Source organism: Hypanus sabinus, chromosome 5 (genome assembly GCF_030144855.1).
Source record: "Hypanus sabinus isolate sHypSab1 chromosome 5, sHypSab1.hap1, whole genome shotgun sequence".
Taxonomy (NCBI): domain Eukaryota; kingdom Metazoa; phylum Chordata; class Chondrichthyes; order Myliobatiformes; family Dasyatidae; genus Hypanus; species Hypanus sabinus.
This window is the reverse complement of record NC_082710.1, coordinates 30352950-30380468: the sequence shown is the minus strand read 5'-3', so window position 1 is coordinate 30380468 and position 27519 is coordinate 30352950. Positions and strand designations below refer to the sequence as shown.

At 38.4% G+C, this 27519-nt stretch overlaps 1 protein-coding gene across 1 annotated transcript in view; it reads right to left on the bottom strand.

Annotated features, from left to right (window-relative positions):
- Positions 1 to 27519, bottom strand: part of prdm6 (PR domain containing 6) — a 196082-nt gene that overhangs the window by 103921 nt on the left and 64642 nt on the right. The window lies entirely within an intron of this gene.

Sequence of the window (27519 nt, the reverse complement as noted above, 5' to 3'; positions counted from 1 at the left end):
GTATACAACATCAAATTACAGGTAGTCCCCGAGTTATGAACGTCTGACTTACGGACAACTCGTACTTATGAACCGAGGAAGGAGAATGCTGTCCATCATTTTAAGTCAGATCGCGACGCTGTCTGCCATTTTAAGTCAGATTGCAATGCAGTCTGCCATTTTAAGTCGTTGCGGTTGATACAGTGTTGAGTGTGTAACTTTGTATTTGGTTTAAAATTTTCTTAGGAAGATTCACCCTGATACCGCGCACCTCCCCCCCCCATTCCCAAGTTCGATCCAGTGACAGATTGCTCCTGTGCCAGGTTGATGTCAAACTCACAACTCAACGTCGTTAAAAAAAAACACTGCCACCTCCAGTTTAAATTCCCACACTGAATATTGTGGAGGATCAAATACCCAAACCCAGCACAACCCCCACTTGTCCCATTTAATGTCTCAGTGCAGTGGACTTTAGGACCTGGGGAATTCAGTGCGGTGGTCCTTAGGACCCAGCGGACCTTGAGAACCTGCACAGGTCGGGACCCACCGCCCGCAGTGTTTCTATTCTGTTGACAGGAAGCGATCGCGATTGAAAATAAAGTGGAAATAATTAAGCGTTTGGAAAGAGCTGAAACGTCATTAGTCATTGGAAAAGTGTTAGGCTACAGTCGGTCAATGGTCAGAACAATTTTAAAGGATAAAGGATAAAGTGAGAATAATAGAGCATGTGAGAGGTTCTGCCCCGATGAAAGCTACAATCATTACTAAGCAACGCAATGGTTTAATTATTGGAATACATACATTTCTTAAGTGATTTATATGCATAGAAAGATAAAATATATACTATATACTGACAAATGTTTGACTAACTGATGCTAAATAATACCAGATGTACTTGTTCCGACTTACGTACAAATCCGACTTAAAGACGGAGTAAGGAATGGAACTCGTTCGTAACCTGGGGACTGCTTGTACTTGTTATGCAGTCAATCGTGTCTGTCTTTCCAATGTGGCCAGTCAATTCTGCTTGCTTGCTTATTTATTTATCTATCTATTTATTTATCATCACCACCACCATTTATGAACCCATGAATTCCATCTGTTTTCTGCCTTTCTGTTCTCTCCCATCTTTCTGCGCTTCAACAGGCATGTAGTTGTGTTGGGTTCGTTTTAAAACTTACTTGTTGCCACTGTTATATTTTGTAACACCAAAACATGAAATTAAGTGAAAGGAAAACATGGAACTGGGGATAACTCATGTACTGCCTTTGTTTTTACTTAAGTAAGGCATGCACTTATGATATGTTGGTGTAATGGTGGTGTAATCCCATAATGAATTATGGAAACAACAAAGAATTCTTAATCAAACAATATATTGAATATTACGGAACACATTTACTAGGCTGATTAAAACACCAAGAACTCTCAAGTGGCTCAAGAATTCCATTAGTTTGTCACCCTATCAACCATCCTCCATCACCGGCATACAGTGGCTGCAATATTTACCGTCTGCAAAATGCATTGTATTTCCTTGCCCAAGTCAATCACACACAGCTTCACAAACACACAACTTCTCCCATCATGAAGGATAATGGCAGCAGGTGGATACAATCTGCGTAGAGTTTGCACCATCTCCTTGTGACTGCGTGGGTTTCCGCTGGATGCCGCAGTTTCCTTCCATATCCCGATAATATGTAGGTTGGTAGGTTAATTGACCAGACAGGAGGGGGAGCAAAAGGAAGATGGGTATGCTGGAAGAATCAGATGGAATCTGTTGGTGCGCTGTATCTCTACATGACTCTGTGACCTAGTTTTAGCTTAATAAATTTAATGTTACAATGAAGAGAACTCTGTACAGTACTTCACTGAACTCTGACAGTAAGTTTCAACCGGTAACACAGTTCTTTTACTGATGTTAATTGAATCCAAACAGAAGTGGAAACTTACCCTGTGATGTGATACCAATTAACCTCTGTCAAACTGAAATACTAGAGGTGACAACACCTACGTTCTGCCACGTTGGTTTGAAGATGTTTACAACTTTAAAGAAAAGTAACAAAAATATCTTTTTGCAATGCTGTTTGATATCTTTCTTATTTTGCTTCTTTCCACTTACCATCATATTGTATACGTGCCAGAATATTATTACTTCAGCTGTATCGCATTCACTTAGTCAACTTACCAACTTTCATTTTATTTTTAGGTAAAAATCAGCTGGCACATCAGGCAATAAAATCAATTACTTTAACAGCAGGGACCTAAGCTGGGCTCTATCATCTTTGCAGACATATGCCCTTTCACCCTTTCAAACATGCACACTATCATCTTTGAAGACATGTCCCAATCTCCCACTGTTTCTGGAGTCTCCAACAAGTACTCTTTACTATGTCACATAAACATTACAATGTGTTTACATTCTATCTACTCCAAAGATAGCAGAAACCCACATTTCAACAGTGGCAGTCTGCTGACTTCAGCTAATGCTACATCGCTCACAAAACACTGTCTTTGCAGTCATCTCCACGTGAGGTAAAACTATTCAAAGGAAAAATGTTCCACAGATGTATGATAGAGAGTAAGGTTTTTGGCTAGGAAAGATGTTATGATGCTGCTGTCTCTGGCTTTCTTGATATCAAATTGATTATTTCTGTCACTTGATTCAAAATGCTCATTTGCATGTACATTGTCTATCTTTAGCCAAATTAGAAACGTATAAGGTGTCAGATGCTGAATCTTTCCTGAGAAAAAAAAGCTTACACTCTCCACAAATAATCTACCATTTGCAAAAATGCATAGGTTTATACAGCATCTTTTTGGTAAACTGCTATTAAAACAAATCAATAGAAAGGGAATAAAATTAACAAGAATTACTTTAGAGATTTACAACTGCCCGGCTATATCTTTGTCAAAAACTCTTTGAAATGACTTTACTGTGATGAAGAAGTATTTAAGTCTGACCCTTTACTAACCTCTTAGGTACTCATTATGATTGCTCTCAATAACAAGTAAAAGGCCCTCAGGTCATCATTAGTAAACATTAAAGGATGTCAGAGAAATGCTAACAGTAGCCACTGCCTGTTTTAATATTGAAATTTAAACTCTGAAATATTAATCAGGATGAATATCCATGTATTGGTTAATGAAACAAACTTAAGTACTTAACACATACAGTAAACTGTGGGATGACTATCCAGCACATGTTCCCAATCATTAAAGCAGGAATTGATCTTGCGGCAGAGTCTAAATTTGATTTTCATGGTAAGATTTGATGGATTAATTAGTTAGAGTTTGAGGCTGTGAACAATCTTATAGAAAGAAAGAAAGGAACAACTTGCATAAGGAAAGTGTCTTCCCAGACTTTCAGAGTATGAAAAAGGGCTTTATGTCCAATTAATCGATAATGAAAACCACAGGTGTCATACAGAGAAATGCAGTACAGTTCTTCAAACAGCAAATTATGTTTAGTATCCAGTTAGCAGTTATTGGCAACCTAACGGTATCACTCAAATCCTCTCATTTGACTATTTAATCCCCTCTGAACTAAAGGATCAGATTAACAATTTATCTGAAATAATTCATTTAAAAACAATGTGAATTACTCAGCTATTGAATACGCTCAAATTCTGAAGTGGGATATGCCATTTTCAATGTGTTCCAGTTTCCTCTTACATTTCAAAGACATGCTGTTATTTGGAGATTGCCAATTACTCCTAGTGTTGGTGGGTGGTAGGAGAAGGGCAATGGACTTGATGATGCTGTGAGGTAGTAAGGTCTTCTATGTGATAGGAATATATAAGATGAAATATGAGAAAGAGCCAGGAAATATGGTTTCTCATGTAGCATTGAAAAAAGGACATAAATAGGGGAAAGAGAGCATAGCATTTATCTTTCCAATATTGAAAAAGCACCTTCAAAATCACAATGACTGATCAAGCAATGCTGTGGTAGAAAGGTTAGGCTCTACATGGCAAAATGAAAGTTTTAAATTCCTAATCTGAAAGAAACCAGGTGACAATTTCAAACAATACAGTATGTCAGGTGGACTTATAATCTAGTATATGAAACCAACTTTGCATGTAACAGATGTGACCTGCTATTAGAGAAATGAGTCAATTTACAGGTGAAAATGAACAAATTTACTTTGTTTTCTGCAATGCTGACTGCAATTCAAAAATACTCTTATCGGTTGTAAAAAAAAACCTTTTGAGGATGGGAAGGAGAACACTGTGGAAATGTCAGCCTCGATTTTTAGTAACTGAGTTTTAGTGAGGAGTAATAAAATTGTACGTTCTAATTACAAAACTATGAGTGGAAATATTTGTCAAGTTGTTTTGATTCACCACCATAACTTTGCTAGCAGATCCACTAAATCATTGCTCACGCCTCAATCCAGAATTTTCAGTCTCATATCAAAGTTGGCATTTGGGAGAACTCTCGCAAAATATTTTTCATGACTTTTCTCAAGCACAAGTGCACATACCTGCTTATCTTACTCATAGGCTTCCAAATGGGGTAGCTGTAAGAAGTTGAGTCACTGGCAGACACATGTTCAAACAAAGCAAGTTGTTGTCTCCAGACATAAATAATGATGTCCCTCTTAAATGAACAGTGCTGGTTAATCTTTGTGTAACACTCTACCATGAGAATTATCAGTTTTGTGATAATAGTCATCGCAACCTTTAAGGCACAAAGTATATTTTGAAACAAAACTACTCAATCAAATTGAGTTCAAAATTGGCCTGCCTGCTTTGGGAAACTGAGGCTCAGTTGGTTTGAATTTTTGTTTTTCTTTCATCATCACTCTCCTTGTGGTAATCTTAAGGTTACTGGAAGAATTAGCTCATTTCCCACTGAGAAAACTTTATTTTTTAAGACTTGAACCTTTTAAAAGAGGTTAGGGGCTTTAAAATCATGTAGTTTTACTGAAAATATTGACTTCAATGCCTGAGGACAAAGACTGCAGAAACTTAATTTATGCTCATGGGAATACAGAATATATGGTAGAACCTGCAGTGAGGGAGAAAAGTAAAGTTTCCAACTCTCCCAGTACATCTGGAAAGCAGAGAGGGGTGAATTCCATGTCTTCCTGGAACAGCCCTTTTATGTTCTCAAGGTTTCAATGGAATTTGTGCCAATTAAAACTTGGTATAACCCCCTATAAGGATTTTGGAAGGCTCCACCTTTTTACCACCATAAGATAATTTTTTTCCAAGTGAAAAACATTTGATCCAGTAAACTCCAACACGCTGGAAGTGCATTAAGCTCCCCCTGCCCCAAAAAATACCTGGAACAAGGTATTTTGGCACACATTTTTAAGAGATTTGGCGCCTATTGTGAAATTCATCTCCCAATTAATTGATGGGATTCTTTTTCTCTCCAGCATTTACTTTCCATTGTACACAAGTCTGAAAATTTGTATTTCTTAGTTACTCTCAGAACAACCAAGCTTCACAAACGCTGTTTCCCCTGAAACATGCTATCTTAAGGATCAATGCTCAGACCACATTCTTTGTTTTGGTGGGATCTCCTACAAACCTCCGATGCACTCTCAACTCTGTGCTTGGAACAGCTTTCAAGCTTTCTAATCCCAGAATGGTTCCAGCCTGTTGATCTCCAATGCAACTAACGGTTGTTGCTCACTGAATGACGGGTAGAAAAGACTACACAATTTTTTTTAGCAAGCAAGGCCAGCTAGATTGGGCACAGGTATATTGCTACATTGCAGGCCTCCCCAAAGTTCAAGCATTCAGCGTTTCACTCATGTCTTTACAGAATTCCTGAGGTACATCCTGTTAGGGTCACCTTAAGGCTTACTTGGCCACATGCACAATGAACAAGCTTTCTAGGGGCAAAGTAATAAGGAGCACTGATACTGTTAGTTTTAACATGCAGAAACTCAACTCTACTATTCTGTGACTCTCGCAATAAAGATCTCATGCTTCTTGTGAACTGTAGTGTTATTTTCATGCCAGTAAGTTCCTAGCCCAGCTGGATAGAGGTCAGTAACTGGTAATTGGTACTGAGATACATTGAAAAACTTTTGTTTGCATGCCACCCAGCCCAAATTTCATGCAGAAGTATACTGAGGTAGTGCAAGAAGATAAAACACAGGAAAAAATTACAACTGCAGAGAAAGTGTAGAGCAGGGAAACAAATAAAGTGCAAAGTCCATGACAAGGTAGACTGTAAGATCAAAACTTCATCTTTGGCATATAGGACGTTAATTCAATAGTCTTGTAACAACGGGATTGATCTGTCCTTCAGCCTAGTGCTATGCTTTTCTATCTTCTACTCAATGGGAGAGGGGAGAAATGATCAGGGTGGGATGGGTCTTTAATTATGTTGGTTGCTCCCCTGAGGCATTGGGAAGCACAATGGATTGTATTGAGATAGCACAGAGAACAGTAATGTACTTAGAATGTGTGAAAGATTAACCCCACTGTATAAATTAGAGGAAGTAGAGCCATTGGTGAGCTTTCCTGGCCATCACATGCATTGGTTGAACCTCGACAGTTCTCTGAAGAGCTTGAAATTCTCAGCCCTCAATCTCAGTAGGAACAGGTGCACCACTACCCCCTTCCCCCTCTTCTGAAGTCAATGACTAATTGCTTTCCAAATAAATAAATCATATCGTATTTTGCACACTGTGGTGTTATAAGCTTACACTTTTCTCTTTCTTTAAAAATTGCTATGCCTTAAAAAAGAATCATGATTGCTTCACAGCAAAATGAACCTAACTAATACAGAGTCATTAAGAGGAATTAACTCCTATACAGAAAACATCAAAGCTTCTTAAGATAATAATCAAGTTCAAAACTGAAATCAAAAGCCTTTTTAAAAAATTGATGATAACGTGGTGAACCCAACACTGAAAAGTTCCTGTATAGCCCCAAGACCTAATAATAAAAAATCAACATCACAGGCTGAGTTCTCAACTGTAGGCAAATTCCAGCTGTATGAATTTCAGTGGAGAGTCATCAGCATGCTTGAAAAATCTCGTCAGACCAAAAAATTCAAAGCGTTTAAAGTCAGGAGACTTTTTTTCTTTCTATAGGCTGCTGGTTGAGCTTAATACGAAGTACAAGAGCTTATCTCACTGTCATACAGTCTTTTAATCTAAACCTGCTATATTACTTACACTAAAATGTGTTACTATTTTAAAGGTATGTCCATTTGACATCACTTGTATCAAACAGGGAATGGAAACTACTTGAAATCTTATGCATGTAATATGGGCCATAGAACACAGGGCATGAGCATAGTCACATCTTTAACCAGGAGGATCAAATGAAATGGTTCTCTGAGACAAGAGATTCTGCAGATGCTAGAAATCTTGATCAGCCCACACAAAATCAGGATCGGATGAAGGGTCTTGGCTCAAAATATCGACTGTTAATTTCCCTCCATAGATGCTGCCTGACCTGCTGAGTTCCTCCAGTATTTTGTGTGTGTTACTTGAAATGGTTCTCTGTCAGGTTACACGGGTGATTTTCAAAATCTATTGCCTTTCCAGCTTCGGAGTTGATTTCCTTCAATGTTCAAGTGGAATAATATTCTTGCTGGCAAGTCACTGGTGGAACAACCTCTTTTTAGTGTTACCTTTTCTTGTGTGTGTGTGTGTGTGTGTGTAGGACAGTACAGCTTCAAGGGTCAAGTAACCCAGCATGGGGACATCGTGGTTAACGTATTGCTTAACATTAACAGCTTTAAGCTCAGGGTTCAATTCCTACCTTTGTACATTCTCCACAAAACCATGTGGGTTTCCCCTGGATGCTCTGGATTCCTCCCACATTCCAAATGACGTATGAATTAGGGTCAGTAAGTTGTGGGCATGCTATATTGGCTCTGAAAGCATGGCTACACTTGTGGGCTGCCCCCAGCACATATTTGGACTCTGTTGGTTATTGATGCAAACAACTCATTTCACTGTACATATCAATTTTTCAATGTACATGTGACAAAAAAATCTAATCTTCCATAATTAATATTTAATATTCTATTAAACGGTAAGGAGTAGATGGAATTCTTGACTTGCAACAAAACAACAATAAGCTGCATCTAGTCTCTCTGCTTTCCCTTACAACCTTCATTCTTCATCCCAAGGTCCTAATGTGGTCATAGAGTCGTAGAGTAATAGAAAAGTACAGCACAAAAGTGGGCCCTTCAGCCCATCTAGTCCATGCCAAATCATTTGAACTGCATACTCCCATCAACCTGCACACGAACCATTGTCCTCCATACCTCTACCATCTATGTATCTATCCAAATTTCTCTTAAACTTTGATAGTGAGCTTGCATGCACTACTTGTGCTGGCAGATTATTTCACACACTCATGATCCTCTCAAAGAAGAAGTTTCCCCTCATGGCTCTTTAAACTTTTCACCTTTCATATTTTATCAATGACCCCGAGTTGTAGACCAACCTCAGTGGAAAAAGCCTACTTACATTTATCCTATCGATATACCTCATAATTTTGCATATCTCCTCAAATCTCCTCTCAACCTTTCTTGTTCCAAGGAATAAGGTCCTAATTTATTCAATTTTTCCTTATAACTTGGATCCTCCAGTCCCAGCAACATTGTGGTAAATTTTCACTTTCAATCTTATTTACATCCTTTTTGTAGGAAGGTCAGCAAAACTGTACACAATACTCCAACATTGAAGTATTACCGACATCCTATACAATTTCAACATAACTTCCCAACTCCCATACCCAATACATAGATTTATGAAGGTCATTGTTTCAAAAGATTTCTTTAGACCCTATCTAGCTGTGCCGTGGCTTTCAACGAATTATGGATTTGTATTGCCAGATCTCTTTGTTCTACTGCACTACTCAGTGCCCTGCTATTCACAGTGTAAGGCTTACCCTAGTCGGTCCTACAGAAGTGCAAAACCTTGAACTTGTCATCATTACATTTCATCTGCTTTTTTTCAGCCAATTTTTCCAGCTAATGCAGATCCCACTGCAAGCTCTGATAGTCTTCTTCATTGTCCCCTACACCCCCAATCTTAGTGTCATCTGCAAATTGGCTGATCCAGTTAACCACATTATCATCCAGATCGTTGATATAGATGACAAGCAACAATGGACCCAGCACCAGTTCCTGCAGCACACCACAAGTCACAAGCCTCTAGTCAGAGAAGCAACTATCTAGTACCATCCTCTAGCTGCTCCCACAAAGCCAGTATCTAATCCAATTTACCTCATCTTGAATGCCGAACGATTGAGCCTTCTTGACTAACTCCCATGTGGGACCTTGTCAAATGCCTTGCTGAAGTCCATGTGGGCAACATCCACTGCAATGCCTTCATCACCTTTCCTGGTAACTTCCTATACTTCATTAGTAGTTTGAAGAGATTTGGTATGTCAACAAAAACACTCAAAAACTTCTATAGTTGTACTGTGGAGCGCATTCTGACAGGCTGCATTACTGTCTGATATGGGGAGGGGGGGGTGCTAATGCACAGGACTGAAAGAAGCTGCAGAGGGTTGTGAATCTAGTCATCTCCATCTTGAGTACTATCCTACAAAGTACCCAGGACATCTTCAAGCAGCAGTGTCTCAGAAAGGCAATGTCCATTATTAAGGATCTCCAGCACCCAGGGCATGCCCTTTCCTCACTGTTACCATCAGGTAGGAGGTACAGAAGCCTGAAGGCACACACTCAGTGATTCAGGAACAGCTTCTTCCCCTGCCATCCGATCCTGCATCCAATTTCTGCACTTGCCTCCCACAGGGTCTGACGGAACACTTTGTCAGGCCGTAGGGGTTTATCCAGCCTAATTTTCCTCAAGACAGTAAACACCTCCTCTTCTGTAATCTGTATAGGGTCCATGACTTTGCTGCTGCTTTGCCTCAATTCTATAGTCTCTGTGTCCATCTCCTGAGTAAATACGGATGCAAAAAATCCATTCAAGATTGCTCCCCCATCTCTTTTGGTTCTCGGCATAGATTACCATTCTGATCTTCCAGAAGACCAATTTTGTCCTTGCAATCCTTTTGCTCTTAATATTCTGTAGAATCCCTTGTCTGCTAAGGCAAACTCATGCCTTCTTTTAGCCCTGTTGATTTCTTTCTTTGGCGTTCTCTTGCATTTCTTAAACTCCATAAGCACCTCATTTGAACCTACCTGCCAATACCTGCTATGCATCTCATTTTTTCTTAACCAGGGCCTCAATATCTCTTGAAAACCAAGATTCCCTAAACCTGTCATCTTTTCCTTTTATTTTGACGGGCAACTACAAGCTTCGTACTCTCCATATTTCACTTTTGAAGGCCTCCCACTTACCAAGTACATTTTTGTGAGAAAACAGCACATCTCAATCCACAGTTGCTCGATCCTTTCTGATACCATCAAAATTGGCCTTTCTCTAATTCAGAATCTCAACCTGGGAACTATACCTATCGTTTTCCATATCTACTTTGGAACTGAAGCATTCTGATTTCTGTTCCCTGCTCTGTCTCATTGGGAGTTCCATGTACTAACTCAGAAACTTTCCTGAACACATTTGGCAAACTATCCAATCTAATCCTTTTACGGTATGGGAGTCCCAGTGAAAATGTGGGAAGTTAAAATCACACATGATAACCTTATGTTTCCTGCCACAGTCTGTGATGCTCTACCAATTTCTTCCTCTAAATCCCATGGACTGTTGGGTGGTCTATATTATAGGCCCATCAATTAAGTCATAACTTTATTATTGCTCAGTTCCACCCATAAAGCCCCACTAGAAAAGTTCTCCAGTCTGTCCTGACTGAGCAAAGCCATGTCATTTTCCCCGATTAGTACACCACCTCTCCCCAATTAAACTATCCTGTTCGGTTGCATCTAAAACAAAGGAATCCCTGAATATTGAGCAGTAAGTCCAGCCCCTCTTGCAACCAAGTCTCACTAATGCCTAGAACATCATAATTCATGTGTTAATCAATGCTTTGAGCTCATCTTCCTTTCCTCCAATACCTCTTGCTTTGAAACGTACACAGCTCGCACCAGGCTCAGCCTTTTGATTCATGACTTTTTCTGCAGTCTTAACAAATCTGTCTCCCCAACCCCTCCACTATCTGTTCTGGCACTCTGTTTCCCATTTCCTGCAACTCCAGTTTAAACCCCACCATGCAGCACGGGAAAACCTTCCGCTAGGATGTTAGTCTCCTTTCAGTTCGGGTGCAAAGCATCTCTTTTGTATATGCCCAACTTCCCTGGAAGAGAGCCCAATGATCCAAAAATCTGATGCCTCACTCCTACACCAACTCTTTTGTCATGTGTTAAACTGTATGATCTTCTTATTTCTGGCCTCACTAGCATGTGGCACAGTAGCAATCTTTAGATCACAACCCTGGAGGTTCTGTCCTTTAACTTTGCACCTAACTCCTTGAACTCACTTTGCAAAATGTTGACACTCTTCCTACCTATGTCATTGGTACCTACATGGGCCATGACTGCTGGTACTCACCCTCCCACTTAAGAATGCTGAGGACTCGATCTGAGATGTCCCAGACCCTGGCACCCAGGATACAACATACCATCCAGGAATCCCATTTTCGTCCACAGAACCTCCTTCCTGTTCCCCTAACTAATGAATCCCCTATCACCACAGCTTGCTTCTTCTCCCTCCTTTTCATCTGAGTCACAGAGCCAGACTCAGTACCAGGGATCTGACTGCTGTTCCTTTCCTCTGCCAGGTCATCCCTCCTCAAAGAGTTAAAGCCTCAAGTACCCACTCTAACACTGTCCACTCCAACAGTATCCAAAGCGCTAGACCGTTTATTTAGGGGAATGGCAACAGGGTTATTCTGCACTGACTGTTTAGCCCCTTTCCCCTTCTAGACTATCACCCAGACTCCTATGTCTTGCAACTTGGGTGCAGTTCCCTCTCTATATGACCTCTTCAGCCTCCTGAATGATCCAGAGGTCATCCAGATCCAGCTCCAACTCCTTAACGCAGAGTGTTAGAAGCTGCGGCTGGATTCATTTCTTGCGGGTGTAGTTGTTAGGGACACTGGAGGTCTCCCTGCCTTCACACATCCCACAACAGGAGCATTCAACGGTCCTGTCTGGCACCTCTACTGTTCTAACTGTGCAAAAATAAAGAAGGAAAACAATAGGCAAACTGGAGAAAAGGTCTACTCATAGCTTTATTGCCTTCTCTCACTCTAGCCTCTCCTTGCTGAAGCCTTGAAGAGTTAAAGCCTCAAATAACCACTCCAATACTGTTCAATGGCCACTCCACAAACACTGCACCACTTGCCTCTGCCTTATTCTGATTTGTTCTTGCCAATCAATCCCGATTGCTGATTGGCCACTACTTAAGACACCAAACTGCCATAAAAAGGGGCATTATGTATTCAAGTGGTGAACCTGAGTGAGCTAAACCTTCTCACGTTTCCAATCGCTGTTTGGCTGCTGCTCCATAGGTTGTACATAGTACAAGATTCCAAGAGTTCAACAGCATAGAGCACTTCATTGGTGCCCACAGCTTGCCTGATGCATTTTGATTAGTTCCAAGCAACCCATCTCCATCCCGCGATGCCTTTTGAATTGTGCCCTACTTGTTGTACTCCGTATGGATCTGAGCAGCCTCACTCGCTTGGTTTCTGGCCTGCAAAGAGCAACATGAAAATGCAGCCAAACATGGATGGCACCAGAATGATGGGGAGACCCACCAACTGGAAGGAAATATTCCAGCTGAATAACATAGAAGCATAAACTAATACCACTCCTGAGAGATTCTATATCAGAGAAAACAGCATAAAGATCACGAGGCTATGCAGCCTCCTAAGCAATACTGTAATCAAACAATCACTTCATGGGGGAACAGCAGCAACAACATGAAACAAGAGAATAAGGTTAGTCAATGATTAACCTTAATGAAACAAGAAAATAAGTTTAGCAAATGATTAATCTAATTAATGAAACAAGAGAATAAGATTTGTCAATGATTTATCTAATAACTAAGAAAAGGTCAATGGCAATCTAAAAAATTCCATTTACAGTAAAATACTGTGTTACCAGTAAAACCCAAGTTCTATATCAACATTGACATATTTCTGCTGCTGCTTCAGAATTATGCAATGAAAGAATTGTACAGCACACAAACAGGCCCTTTTGCCCAACTCATCTGACAAAAATGGACCCTTTTAACCACATTATCAGAAAAAAACGGCCCATTTGCCCATGTCATCTGACAGAAATGGGCCCTTTTGCCCAGCTCATGCATGAATGAATGAAAGAAATGTACAACACAGAAATGGGCTCATAAATGAAAGGATTGTACAGCACAGAAACAAGGCCCTTTTGCCCCCCTTATCTGACAGAAAAGTGTCCTTTTGCCCACCTCATCGGACAGAAACGGGCACTTTTAACCACCTCATCTGACAGGCCCTTTTTCCCACTTCATCTGACAGAAAAAGGCTCTTTTAACCATCTCATTTGACAGGCCATTTTGCCCAACTCATTTAACAGAAATGGACCTTTTGCCCTCCTCATCTAACAGAAATGGGCCCTTTTAATCACCTCACCTTGAAGAAATGAAAGAATTGTACAACACAGAAATGGGCTCACGAATAAAAGAATTGTACAGCACAGAAACAAGGCCCTTTTGCCCACCTCATCCATGCCTACCGTATTTACCATAATAAAATGTTCTGCATTATCTCACAGGAGAGCCAGCAACTAAATTTGAGACCACCTCACCTAAGCCAGGTGGAGGAAGGTCTAACTAATATTAATGAACATCTTAGAGCAGAGATAAAGAGATAAAGCTTTTAGGAAGCATTTAAAGAGAAAAAGTTTGGCAGCTAAAGGCATACCCATCAATGCTGGAACAACTAAAGCTCTGGATGTGATCTGAGGAAGCACAATGTTGGCAGCCAGACCCCCAATGAAGAAGGTTGGGATGCTGAGGACTTGGGCTGATAGGAAACAGGAATTATCATTTTCAACCGGGAGAAGACTTTGATGCAGAATCTGGTCCTGCTATGAATTTTGCTCCCTTAGTGCCCCCTTTAAAATATAGAGACGAATGGCAAATCACCCAGGTGCTCCAGCACAATTGTGGAAAGCCCTCGACTACCCTTCAGCTCCGCACATTGAGCCACCAAATCTTACTCATAGCCTGGATACCCCTACTTTCTGATTACTTTGATCTGATAATCATTTTAGAAAGCATTCATTTTTCAGTAGTTTAATCAGCTCTATTAGAAAAAAAAAGCAAGTAAAATGCAGGAAATCAAAAAGACTGCAGATGATGGAAGTCCAAAGCAATAACATAAAATGTTGGAAGTATTCAGCAGGTCAGGCCACTTCTGTGCGAAAAGATGCAGGATTAATGTTTCAGGTTGAAGACTCCTCATCGTAGTGGTTTGTGGATCTATGCAATGCTGTTTTTTTTTGCCCTTAACTGCAGCATAGGCCTAGTTTAAACTTCAAGACATCTACAAGAGGAAATATGGCTTTAATAAGACTTGGAATTTGGATGAGGCTGACATTGGGAATTTGTTTACAATTATCTACGAGCTGTACAACCTGTCGGAGACCTGTGCTATAGGAAGAACATCACAGCTTAGAATGTTCTCTGTAAAATGCCCCCCAGGAAAACAAAGACAAATATTTCATTCGTGTCACATACAAAATTTTATGCACATTACTGAGTAACTTAGTACCAGTTGTTAACAGATGAAGACATTGACAGTTTTAAAAAACGAAACAGCACTGCTTCCATTGCTTTTCAGTTAAAAATTATATTCTTAGTGATATCCTGTACAATGCATCTGTAAGTAATAAACAAAATAATGATAATTTTTTTCTCTAAACTGAGTAGCTTATTTAACTAGTCAATACAAAAAAGCACATTGAGATCAAAAATTGAAGCATTCATAGAAAAACTGATTCCTACCTATAAATTTGTTCCAAGCTGGTATGCACTGGGACTTTGTCAAATAAAACCAGGTACCACACGGGGTGATTACATAAACTGAACAGTACGAGACCCTCCTTCAATATCTCATTTATCTCTCAGGCAGGCAGGAGTTATCAATAGAAGCAAGGCTATCAATCAATCCATGGATTTTTTGAACACTTAATGCTTGCTGATCAGAGAGATGTTTGTCGGATCAGTTTTACACTATCAGGACATGATCTGTGATCAGAAAAATCCACTGAACCTTTTATTATTTACTTGGTCAAACTTATCCACTGAAAAAAAAGTACTGACAGTTCATTCATCGCGCACAGTATTGGAATTAGATGTGATTTGCCTGGTTGTGACCCAACCCCTTGATGCTGCAGGGTTTCTGGAGTCCCCTGCTGTGAGAATTCTGTTATTGCTCACAATTTCAGAAGTATTTTTGCATCCAGCTGCTAAATATAACATGTTATTTTTAAGGTTATTGGAAAAATACCAGAAGAATATTTTGTTACAGATCTATCCACTTTGAAACCCTTCTTTGGCAGTTCACAAATATTGTTTGATGCATTGTAGATGTTTTGACTTAAATTAAAGTCATTTACTCGTTTTAAGCAACGTGTCCAAGTTTTAAAGGAAACAACTGGGGATAAAGTCCCATCTGAAAACATTGGTGCAAAATTTTAATGAAGTGCATTTAATCATTCAACTTATTTGAAATTTGAGTTCAGAAGACAATTTAATATTAAGATGGGCAGTGCTTCCAAAAGTGGTGCTACTGAAATGGACTTCTAATCTAAATTAAAAAAACTTCTTAGCCAAACGCTGTAAAATGTGTTCTGCAAACCACTTAGATGATATAGTTATGAAGAATATTTTACTATTAATTAAAATCACCATTGATGATTCTAATTACATCTATCAAAATGTGTTTGGATTAATTGCAAAGAGATATGTTATGAAAAGCAATTCTTTTCAAACAAGTTTGGGTTAAAGATCTATGCTAAATATTCTTGTTGACTTCAGTGCTGCTGTAACCAACCCCCGCCCCCCCAGAACACTAAATGATAACAACAAACTGCTTAAGTTCCAAAGAGTTGCTTTACGTGAGATTAGTTATCAATTGTTTGGATGAAACTAAATTCTGTGACCTTTAGCAAGAGCAAGATGGTAGCTTAGACGCAAGTAGTTCAATTATAAAAATGATGATAAGCCACTTGTTATAATACCTTCATTGAATTTAACCCATTAGTTAAGAACTCTACAAAGTTATTGGCTAATCTGTAATGTAGATGGAAATTTGCTGTCTCAGTTAATTAAATGTCGATGGCAATTGGTAACGAATTATAAATTAAAGCAATTGGAACTTATTTCCAAAAATGTAATTTAATTATATACTCTCAAATAAAAATGTTCACTGATACAATTCATTTGAATTTCTCCAAGGAATCAAACTTGATTTAATTCAATGTGAGCCAATGAGACTGTTCAAAGATTTGAACACTGTTTTAAATTTCAGGTGGAGCATTCAATATTGATTTCACTTGCACTGTGCGCCTCATTGTATCTGCATTTTGTTTCCATACATTAATATCATTGGGCAGCATGGTCTCTAAGCTTTCTTCGAACACCTGCTTCAAATGGGAGTTGCATATATGATTGTCAATATTTTGGGAGGAAACATGCATTATGCACTATGATAGCTGTAGACTAGATGACAAGTAGATAATAGAAATCATTCTTGTTTAAAAAGCAGCATAATGCACAAAAATGAAAGAAGCATTAGCAACTGGGCAAAATCAGGCCTTTTCTTAATTCCGCTATTGGTCAGTGTTGAATCCACTTGAATAATGGTTTCTAAAACTAGCCAGGATGGAACAAACTAGATAGCAGAAAGGAAAAAAATATATCCATGGTAATCTTGGCTGCCCCTTCAAATGCTTTCCAGATCACTTTTATTTACTTGGACTTTTCTAATGAAAGATGACAGATCAGTCATGGCAACATTCCTACTAATCCACAATCTTTTAAAGTACTCTTTTTTCCACAGTTGCTGGTGACTTTATAGTAGATGATACAACAGCGAGGCTGATTTGATTGCCTTTGGTACTATCTGCCTCTTCTGGTTTTACCTTATTGCACACATCAAAGAAGTACATATGCCAACAGAATAAAGTAAGAAAATGTTTTGTCAAATTCAACAGGCACAAAATTTCATGCAGCATTTCACATTTTTTAGACTTCCAAATATTGTCATAAATTCATGGTTTGTTTAGGATCTCTCTACACCATTTTCTTATAATGATTTATATAGGAGTTAAGAGCATATACTGATATACTAATTAATATCCCTAAAAATCACCCTAGCGTTTTGCTTTGCTAGCTGTCATCCTTCTAATTATTTGTGTATTCATTGTCAGTTTTACACCCAGAATCCAGCCAATGATTGGAACATAGTGGGATAGTCTTTGATCATATGCTAATCTTTGATTAGTCCTTCTGTTCCATGCATGGTGCTATGTTGCTAAGAGATCCAGCTGTGAAAAAGATGTGACGATGCCTCAGTATATAATTTTAAAATCTAAGACTCAAAGAAGGAAAGTATGCGAGTACTGATGACGAGCAAGCCTCAACCCTCTGAGTCGCCAAACATAGCTAGAAAATGAAATACAAAATAAAGGAAGTACTGGAAATACTCAACAGTGAGAGATAACGACTTAACAGTTCAAGTCAATGACTGATGAAAATTCATCGTCTGGACCAATTTTATTTCAGACGTCCAACATCTGTAGTTTTTCTCGATTTTCAAATTTAAGACACAATTCGGACACATATGGTCCCACAGTGTGTAGCCTGTACTCAATCGTATACGTAAATGATTCATCTGCATTTGATGCAGACAGTTATTAACCGTATTTTAAACCGCATTTACGTTTTGCAATGGGTTTTCTCAGAACTGCTGCTGTAGCAGTCTTACCAATAATAATCTCTCCATTGATATCTCTTTGCTGAGACATGTTTTAAATTTTTTTTAAAAAGGAACGCATTGCAAACATTCCCTTTTAAAGAAAAACCATCTCTATTTGTTATTGCAAAGTGAGAGTTCAGTACAGTTCTGAGGGAATGTTACAGTGTCAAGGCAACCGGCTTTTGGGTGAAACTTTCAACCAAGATCTTGCCTAGTCTGCTGATTATCTGACCAATATATATTCATCAGTCAAAAGATCATCTGGTTATTATCACATGACTGTTAATGATTTCTTGCTGCTTACAAATTGCTGCCTACACTTACTGTATTATTATAGTGAATAACAGCTGACTGACTGAAGGATTCATTGACTGTATGACTTGGGACATCCCAAAGCCATGCAAAGCACTGTGTAAATCCATATTCCTCACTTTTCTTGTTGTATTTCTCTGAATCAAAATGGAACTAAGCTTGATTTAATTTCAAAACTGGTGTGATTCACTACTGCCTGATCATCTCTTCATTAGTGTCTCTTTAAGTTGATCCTGGAATTAAGCATGTTGTGACTCTGCTCCACCTCTACCTGATAAACAAAATTATAAAATTAAAATGCCTGGCAAGGTCCAGCAATTTCCATAAAACTATTATTTTCTTCTGGAAAGACTTAAATCTCCCTTGAGCAGAAGGATTATAAATGATTTTCTTAAAGCTCTGAATGTCAAACTGAATAAGATGTATTGGACATTTGCCCACAGGAATATCCAGCCAGTAAGTACTAAAGTAGATGTTTGTTTAAATTAAAATCTCGTACAAGACCTAACTTAATCCTTCCAGACAGAGGAGATATTTTATCCAAATGAGAAATGCTGGTGATGCCAGCGTGTCAGAGATCTGCAATTTTTGTGTAAAAAAATGGTCTTCCACAGGAACAATAAGCACACAGTGTTATCTCAATTTATTTGTTGAGTTCAAATTTTTGCATACTGAGATAACTCTAACTATACACTTAAAAAGTAAGCCACCTAGCTTCTTTACATTTGTTCTACATGGTTTATGGCCTGGAGTTCCCAATCCTCTTGATTTTGATGGCAGACTCATGATGGCCAAGCTTGTCAGTGGAAACTAAAAATAATCAATTTAGAGGTGAGCTTACTTTTATTTATTTAAAGAATAGGGGTTTATGTTCTGAAATAGTGGAGTGGATAATTGGCTGTTAACCACTGGTATTCTATTACATTTTGTTCCACTTCCAGGTATTTTGGTTGAGTCAGTGCTGGTGTCTAGGACTGCTGACTACACGTGCCTGGAACAGCTCCAGCAGATGAAAGCACAGAAAGGTTACCGTGAGTGGTACGCAAAGAGAGAATCCATATTGAAAGTGGATATTTGCAAGAACAGGATCCAGGAATATCTCCACCTTTTTGAAAGAAGGGAAATGCATTTCTTTTGGATGACAGTTCAGTGCAGGGTGATTGTTCTTCGCCTTTATCTAGTTACATAATTTTCTGTGTGTATATTGGCAAAGCAGAAAATATAGATCACCCAGGTTCTACAGCAAGAAAAAAATCAAGGTGGAAATTTAACAGCAACAACAAAGTATTTTCATGGAACAATTTTGTTGAATAGCATAAAAATAAGGAAGATGGAAAAGAAAAGATGCAAGATTGGTGGTCAATGATCTGCAAATTGGAACGGAAGGTATTTGAGGGAAGGAATTCACAGAGAGAAAGATCGCTTTTTGCTGACGTAAAATCTCACTTGTAACCAAATGTGGCCATGATTAAGACATTCCATCCTGCTGAAGTATTCCTAGGTATATTTTATTTAAGAGAAAAAAATTACTTTTTTCTTCTCTTAATAAAAGGAAATTAAGAGCATTGGACACTTTGATTTATCTGTGAGATTTTTTCCAGCCTGCTAACAAAATGCTACAGTGTCACTTTGATTTTCTGATTCCCAGTCCCTGTGATATCTCTGTTGCACTGAACTGGCACCCTCTGTTTCAACTATTTGCATGGTCCAATATCTGATTTGGAACAGGGAAATCATCCTCCCTGTAAGTCCCTTTCTGCTATACCTCCTGACGTACAGTAAGGGACCTGAGAGTTCAAACCCATTTATTTTTGGCACTGCAATAATTTTTGCTCACTTTGGCTACAGTTACTGTGCGAATGCACAATCCAGTCTGGGACTGAGTGGATTCAATTACAAAGGTGGGAAGGTAAATGCACAGCTTATGCTTTATCACCCACTCAGCTGAGATGGCTGCAAAGTCAATAACATAATACTTAATTTTGATCAGCTGAAATAGGATAAAACAATCAATCAGCTGATTCCAATCACTATTAATATTCTCACTGCCAAAAAACTTGGTTTCCTCGGGATATTATTTGAGGGCAGGATCAAGATCAGCTGTACTAACCACCAGATGTTAATATTTTGATCTCTGTATAACCAATATATGTGTAAAGTATACTATCACTGGCATGATTGCATGTGAGACACTGAGAGAGAGATGGGGGTTGTTGCCTTTGCATGTGTGTGTGTGTGAGAGAGTGAGTGTGTGTGTGTGTGTGTGTGTGTGTGTGTGTGTGTGTGTGTGTGTGTGTGTGTGTGTGACTGTGTGTGTGTATGAGTGTGTGTGAGAGTGTGAGTGTGTGTGTGTAAGCGTGAATGTGTGTGTATGAGTGTGTGTGAGTGTGTGTGTGTGAGTGTGTATAAAACAGAGAGCCAGCTCTGAAAATGTTCTGTTTGTCTTTCAAAACTAACAAAGCTGAGGACAGTTGTGAAATGTGCAAGCGATTTTAATGGATTTTAAATGTTTCCGATATATAAAAAGTATAAACATTAAAGTAAATAAATAATAAAAATATTCTCACTCTGATCACAGTAACTATTGAAGCTAAACACTCAATAAATTCCCCATCCCTGTCCCTACAACTGCTTTAGCTCTGCCACCGGTGAAGGAAATATTTATAGAAACAACCTCTTCTTTTTCCACTTAGCTGTACTCAATTAAGTACAGGACAAGTTCTCCAGCACACGTTGATCAATTTCACCATAGTAGTACTTAGTTGGCCAAGGTACAAATTATTTTCTATTTCTTAAGATGCTTTCTTATTGGTTAAATTTATCTTCTTGGCCACCTAAAACAAACATCTTTTTTCCTTTTTCCTCTCCAAGACCCAAACTATTAAACGCCATCACTCATTGCTCTCCATCTTTGACACAATTAACTTGAATTTTTTTGTTTCCTTCTCCTATTTCCCCTGGCAGTCTTAGAAAAGGTACATAAATGGTAACGATTTTCCTTGCTCCATGTTTTCATTGCTTACACCTTCAGAATATTAGATGATCTTCAGCGGCGTCAACATGGGCATCAGGTTCCCAGGAGAAATAAAGATACATCTTAAAGACACATGGATGTACAAATTCATTTGAAATTAATTTGAAATTGAAAAGACGTCTCTTCCCAAAGCCTTTAATTAAGGGTCAAAGCATTTCTAAGTCGGGTGCCCTTTTGTGCAGAATTTATTTGAAAACCTTAACTGTGGTTTAAATATGACTATAAGTTGCAATTGTATCTGCAACATGCTACCCAAACATGAATAGCTCAGCTTCAATCTTAAACATCTAAATTTTAATTTTGGTTGAAGAACGGTGCCTTAAATTTACCACTGACACATGGAACTGAAACTATTTTCAGTTATAAATTTAATGTCAGTTCCTAATAAGCCACCAAAATTCATGCAATACTCTGTGAACACTGGTTAATGTCAAGAGCCTGGTTTTTAAGTTGCTATTACTGACCATTAGAACAATTAAAACATTCATTCAACATTCCTCTGTCAACTATTTTCACACGTGAAAACCCTCCATAATCATTCTCTAATGTACTAACAGTAATTCCTGTATTATTCATAAAATGACAGTTTTACTGCTACATTTTGATCCTGTTACTGCATTATTGAAAAATGGAAGCTAAACATTTTAAATTCACTCTAAGAAAACCTGAAGTTTTTTTTAACTGGAATTTATTTTGTTTTTACTTTCAGAGTCCCTTCAGCAAATTCAAACCTAGTTCATGAATTAACCCTCACGTGAGTTGATACTTTATGAGAATTTTGCATATTTTAACTTCCAAAAGGGATTGAACAGTCTTTTTGCCAGAGAAATTCCACCTTCTGAATTGAGTATTTCATACAAAATTTAATAACCTTGAATCAATACTGTGAAAAATTGATGGAAAACCAGGGAGTATTCAAAATAAATCTCTTCAGTTTGGCATTGTCCCATTACACAGAACCCACTCAGATGGGTGAAGTAGCAAACTTTAGTTTCTAACACTGAGATGTCACACAGATGTAAATCACTAAGATTCAGGAGCTGAATTTAACTGCCTTCAACTGGAGTTAGAGAGTTACAATAGACCCCATCTAGGGTCAGCAACTTTACTGGACTTTCAGGCAATGGAAAACAATTCCAGCCACCCCTCTCTGAACCTTAATCATTTCAGCAGTACCTTACAGGCTTAATCAATTGAGGGCAACAGAAGGTAAAGTGACATAAAATGGACACTGATCTACGAATTGTTTATTTACCCTTTAATGGAATTAATAATGGAATTACGGGGAGAAGGCGGGAGAGTGTGGTTGAAACAGATAATAAATCAACCATGATAGAATGGAAGAGCAGACTTGATGGGCCAAATGGCCTAATTCTGCTCCCAGGTTTTATAGTCTAATAAAACATTATGTGCCATACTTCTTCTTAGGCATTCTCTGAGGATGGGGGATGACTTGCTTCTATTCACGTTAACAATGATTTTAAAGGCCCCATGAAGATGGTGATCTTCATTGCTATGTTCCCAGAAAGGTAGAGTTGAGCCTTCCCCTTTAAAACTGTGCAGTATCAGTTTGAACTCCATTGATCTTAAGACCTCTCAGTTGCGGGCACTTAAAATCACAGCTAGCCCTCAAAGGAACATACACACAATGCAAGTGGGACACTTTCAGCTACAAGGAAGTGTTATTTTCATCAATAATGCAATCAAGCTGCAAAGACAGAAAGGTGCTTCCTGATTAGAGATTGAGGTGGCGAGAACAATAACGGGGATGACATGTCCTTTGTGTTAATGGACCGCAGGTACCCTATGCTGATTTTGATTTAGATTCAGATTAATTTATTCTCATATACACCAGGATGCAATAAAAATTCTCACCACCAACTATTCCTAGCAAAGGATTTCCATGGAGCTGAAAGTCAGGAAAAAGCAGCAAATACCAAATTAAATCAGAGAACACAGGAAAAATTCAATAGGACAGGTAGGACCTGTGGAAAGAGAAACAGAATTAACATTTTGGGTTCAAGAACCTTCACAAATTCTGTTTTTGTTTCCATTTAAATATAATACAATATATTGTATTGGGGAAGCCTGTGATACATACAAATGCTTGTGCCTTCTGTGGACTGAAGAAAAAGTGGATGAAGTCTCGAGTAAGGTTGGATTTTTCTAATTAAGCAGGGTGTAACAGACGAGGGTTGCAGCAGAGATTAGCTGCTGTAGACCAGTGGGATTACCCAGATAAATCTAACCATTTCCTTCATTAAAAAGTCAAGGAAAACGTGCGAGGGAACATTACGTGTATGGTCACAGGAGGAGGTTCAAATCAGCAAGAACTGTCATTTTACAAGCCATTGAGATTAAAAATCATGTTGGAGGCAAAATCTGAATGCTGGTGATGTTGTCTGGGGAAGCATGTAAGTTTTTAGTGCTAACAATACTGTCAGAAGGTCCAGGGCTGAATTGACCACTGAGAACTAAGTACCTTAAGAATTGAGCATAATTGCTCTGTTCTGAATTATAGGGGAAGGCTTCAATTGAGTGATCAGAGGAATGGGGATCTGATGTTCAGAGTCTGAATTACAGTTACCTGGAAAAGAAACATTAGTGTATCTAACATACAAACCAGAAAGTTAAATACACATCAGGGCAACACAAGCTAAATTGTTTTTTTTTTGCCTACAAAGCGAAATTATTATTTGCCTATATATCAGTTCCTCTACCTCCTGCTGAATGTTAGGAGATCTAAGATACACCCTCAGCAAAGTGTTGACTCCCTTTTGGATTAAGTTTCTATTCACATGATCTTGTTTAAGTAGTGCTTGAAGATGTCCTCCCTCAATATTGAAGTAATGCATTTCTTGACTAAAAGTGCAGTGCCAACTCCTCTTTTACTTGCCAGAGAATCTGTACCCCAGGAACTGAGTTGACAGTTCTGCCTGTATTTCAGCCATGTTTCTGTGTTGGCATGAATAGTGTCATTCTACATTTAATGAATTAGATTGCTCGCATTAAAACAAAAGCAATTTAGTTTTGTTTTCCCCTGGTGTGTATTTAACTCCAAAAATCCTTAAAATATCCCTATTACAGAGAGTCGACATGACATCTAAAACTTTGGCAAACTTCTATAGATTTGAAGCGGAGAGTATATTGACTGTCTGGTATGGAAATACCAATATGTTTGAATAGAAAATCCTGCAAAAAGTAGTGGATTTTGTCAAAGCCCTCCAAACATTGAGGACATCTACATGAAACACTGTCATAGGAAAGCCACATCCTTCATCAGAGATCCTCATAACCCTGATCATGCTCTCTCCTCACTGCTGTCATCAGGAAGGAGGTAAAAGAGCCTCAGAATTTGCACCACCAGGTTCAAGAACAGCTATTAACGTTCAACCATCAGGGTCTTGAATAAAATGGGATAACTACACTCAACTTCACTTGCTCCATCATGGAAATGTATCCACAACCAATGACTGCACTTTCAAGGATTCTTTATCTCATTATCTCATGTTCTTGTTATTTATTTATATTTGCATTCACATAGTTTGTTGTCTTCTGCACTCTGGTTGATCTTTCATGGATCCTGTTATAGCTACTATTCTATAGATTTGCTGAGTATGCCCACAAGAAAATGAATCTCAGGGTTGTATATGGTGATATATATGTACTTTGACAATAAATTTACTTTGAACTTTAATAATCACAGGTATTGCCTTGATGTACAAGGCTCAAAGGGAGAGGAATTTTTGAGGTGTGCCTGGGAGAGCTCTTTGACAAAGTTGGTAGGTAGACTATGCGGGAAGGAGCATTACTAACTCTCACCTTGGGAAATGTAACTAGTCTTACAGATGGAGAGTCACTTAAGGAGATAGTGAACATAAATGTATGTATTTCAAAGTAGCAGTGTGAAAAAACAGGGATGACCAGGAATAAAGGGAAAGGTCAGCTTCGTTAAAGAATAGGGGGAAGTAGGAAAGTTATTAGAAAAATTTCTGGAGGACAAGTTTATTATCACTTAGAAAGACAATGACTAATTAGAAATAGCAAACATGACTTTGTCAAGGACAGATTCTGTCAATCAATGGTCACTTTATTAGGTACACATGTACACTTGCTTGTTCATACAAATATCTGATGAGCCAATCATGTGGCAGCAACACATTGCATAAAAGCATGCAGACAAGGTCAAGAGGTTCAGATCTTGTTTGGACCAACAGCAGAATAGGGAAGAAATGTGATCTAAGTGGCATTGATCATGGAATGATTGTGGGTGTCAGGTGGAGTGGTTTAAATATCTGATCTCCTTGGATTTTCACACACAAAAGTCTCTAGAGTTTTTAGAGAATGGTGTGGAAAATGCCAGTGAGTGGCAGTTCTGTGGATGAAAATGCCTTATTAATAAGAGAGGTCAGAGGAGAAGGCCAGACTGGTTCAAACTGACAAGAAGGCAACAGTAGATCAAATAACCACACATTACAACAGTGGTGTGTCAAAAAGCATCTCTGAATGCTCTTATTGAGCCTTGATGTGGATGGGCTACAGCAGCAGAAGACCACACCAAGATACATCAATCTTATTAATGTCACAGTTCAGGGAATAATCTGAGTCACCAGTCAACCATTGTGAATGGTATTATGGTATATGTGAAAGAACCTCCCTTTTTTCAACTCTGTCAACTTGTAGCCATCAAAGATCAAATAGCAATTTAGAAAGAAATCCATTTCATAACACTTCCACAGCAGCTTACCATGTATTACGAAGTTACAATTCTGAGAAGAATATAACTTCTTTTATAGTGATATTTATAACTTCAAAATACTTAAAATTCAATTCTTATCTGACTGTATCATAAATGCCTCTTCCACTGTGGAAAGCAGAGAAAAGCTCACAGCTCTCCTTAAGTAAAATGCAATGACTCTAGAGTCTGGGTCACATCTGTGGTAGATAGATTTCCCTTTTAAAACAACACGGCTTTAGACTGTGGGATTGATGCCAGCGATGATAGGTCAGTATTTGAAAAAGGTCAGTTATCACTGGCAATAATTCAACCACTTTGCACTTTATAATCCCTTTCCTCTATATTGCATGAAAATCTTAAAATATAAATAAGCCTTAAAGCAAAACTGACTTCTGAAATAATGTTATCAAATAGGAGGTTCATCAATTAATTCTTTCTGAACAGATATATTCCTGACCATTCCATTGTAGAATTCCTACAGATGCAAGGTGGACTTGGTTTCATTTTGACTCAAAAGGGCCACATTTTGGAGTTTTAAACTGGGCTGAAGAATCTATTTTGGGGAACGTGACCCTGTTCCTAAAGAACACCTAAAAAGTACTTTAAAGACAAGCCTTTAGCAATTTAACATTTAGCATGTTGTTTGTTGAACGCAATAATGCAGCATGGAGCAGGAATATGTGCAGGGGCCCCAAGTGATTGCAAGGTGGATTTTTTTAAATAATTACTGTGATTATAAGCTGTTTTACATCAGTATCTGGAAAAGAATATGGTCTTAATCAAAGTAATAACAGAGGTAAAATTGATTCCAAAGTGTTAAATTGGTCTGGATTAATGATTGCACCGATAAACTAATGTTACAAAATATTGTACTAAATTTCTGAAAACAGCTTAGACTGATTAGTTCTGCAACTTCCTGTGTCAGATGATGTAACAGCTGGGAGGTCAGTCTGCCTGCTGCAATCTGCACTAAGTCCTTATCCCATTACAGCATTTAAATAATTCTAGTTACTTTGACAGGAAAACCATAGCAGTTCACATCACCTTTGACACTCAAGGACTATATCATCTTGTCAATATATAAACAAACAAATGGCAAGTTATATTTTCACAGATTCTTTAAATATCTGATTCAATTTATCACCAGTTAAGTAAGGTGACAGCAGGATCTCTGGAAAATATTCTACATGGTAACTGTTAATATATATGACACTAAATATTTACAAGTGGTATTAAGAGATGTAATCAGTCAGCCAAAGTGATTCTTTTGTATGTTTTACAAAAGTGTAACATATAGGCTTATTGGCGTTAAGAGAATTGGCAGTCTATACCAACAAGTCATACATTAGGAGACAGTGAGTCCCACAACCAACAAGCACACCTCCTGTCAGATGGTTGAGCAGTGTTTTGCAAGAGGCCCATTACTCAGACTAGGGTTTCTCACTAACTTGTATGATAAAGATTAACTTCATTTGAATTGCATTGAATTTTTAAAAATCTTACATGCATTCCACAACGTGAGGGAGTAAAAATCTTGGTGTTATGACTCCATCGCAATGTACAGACATGTGAATTTATAA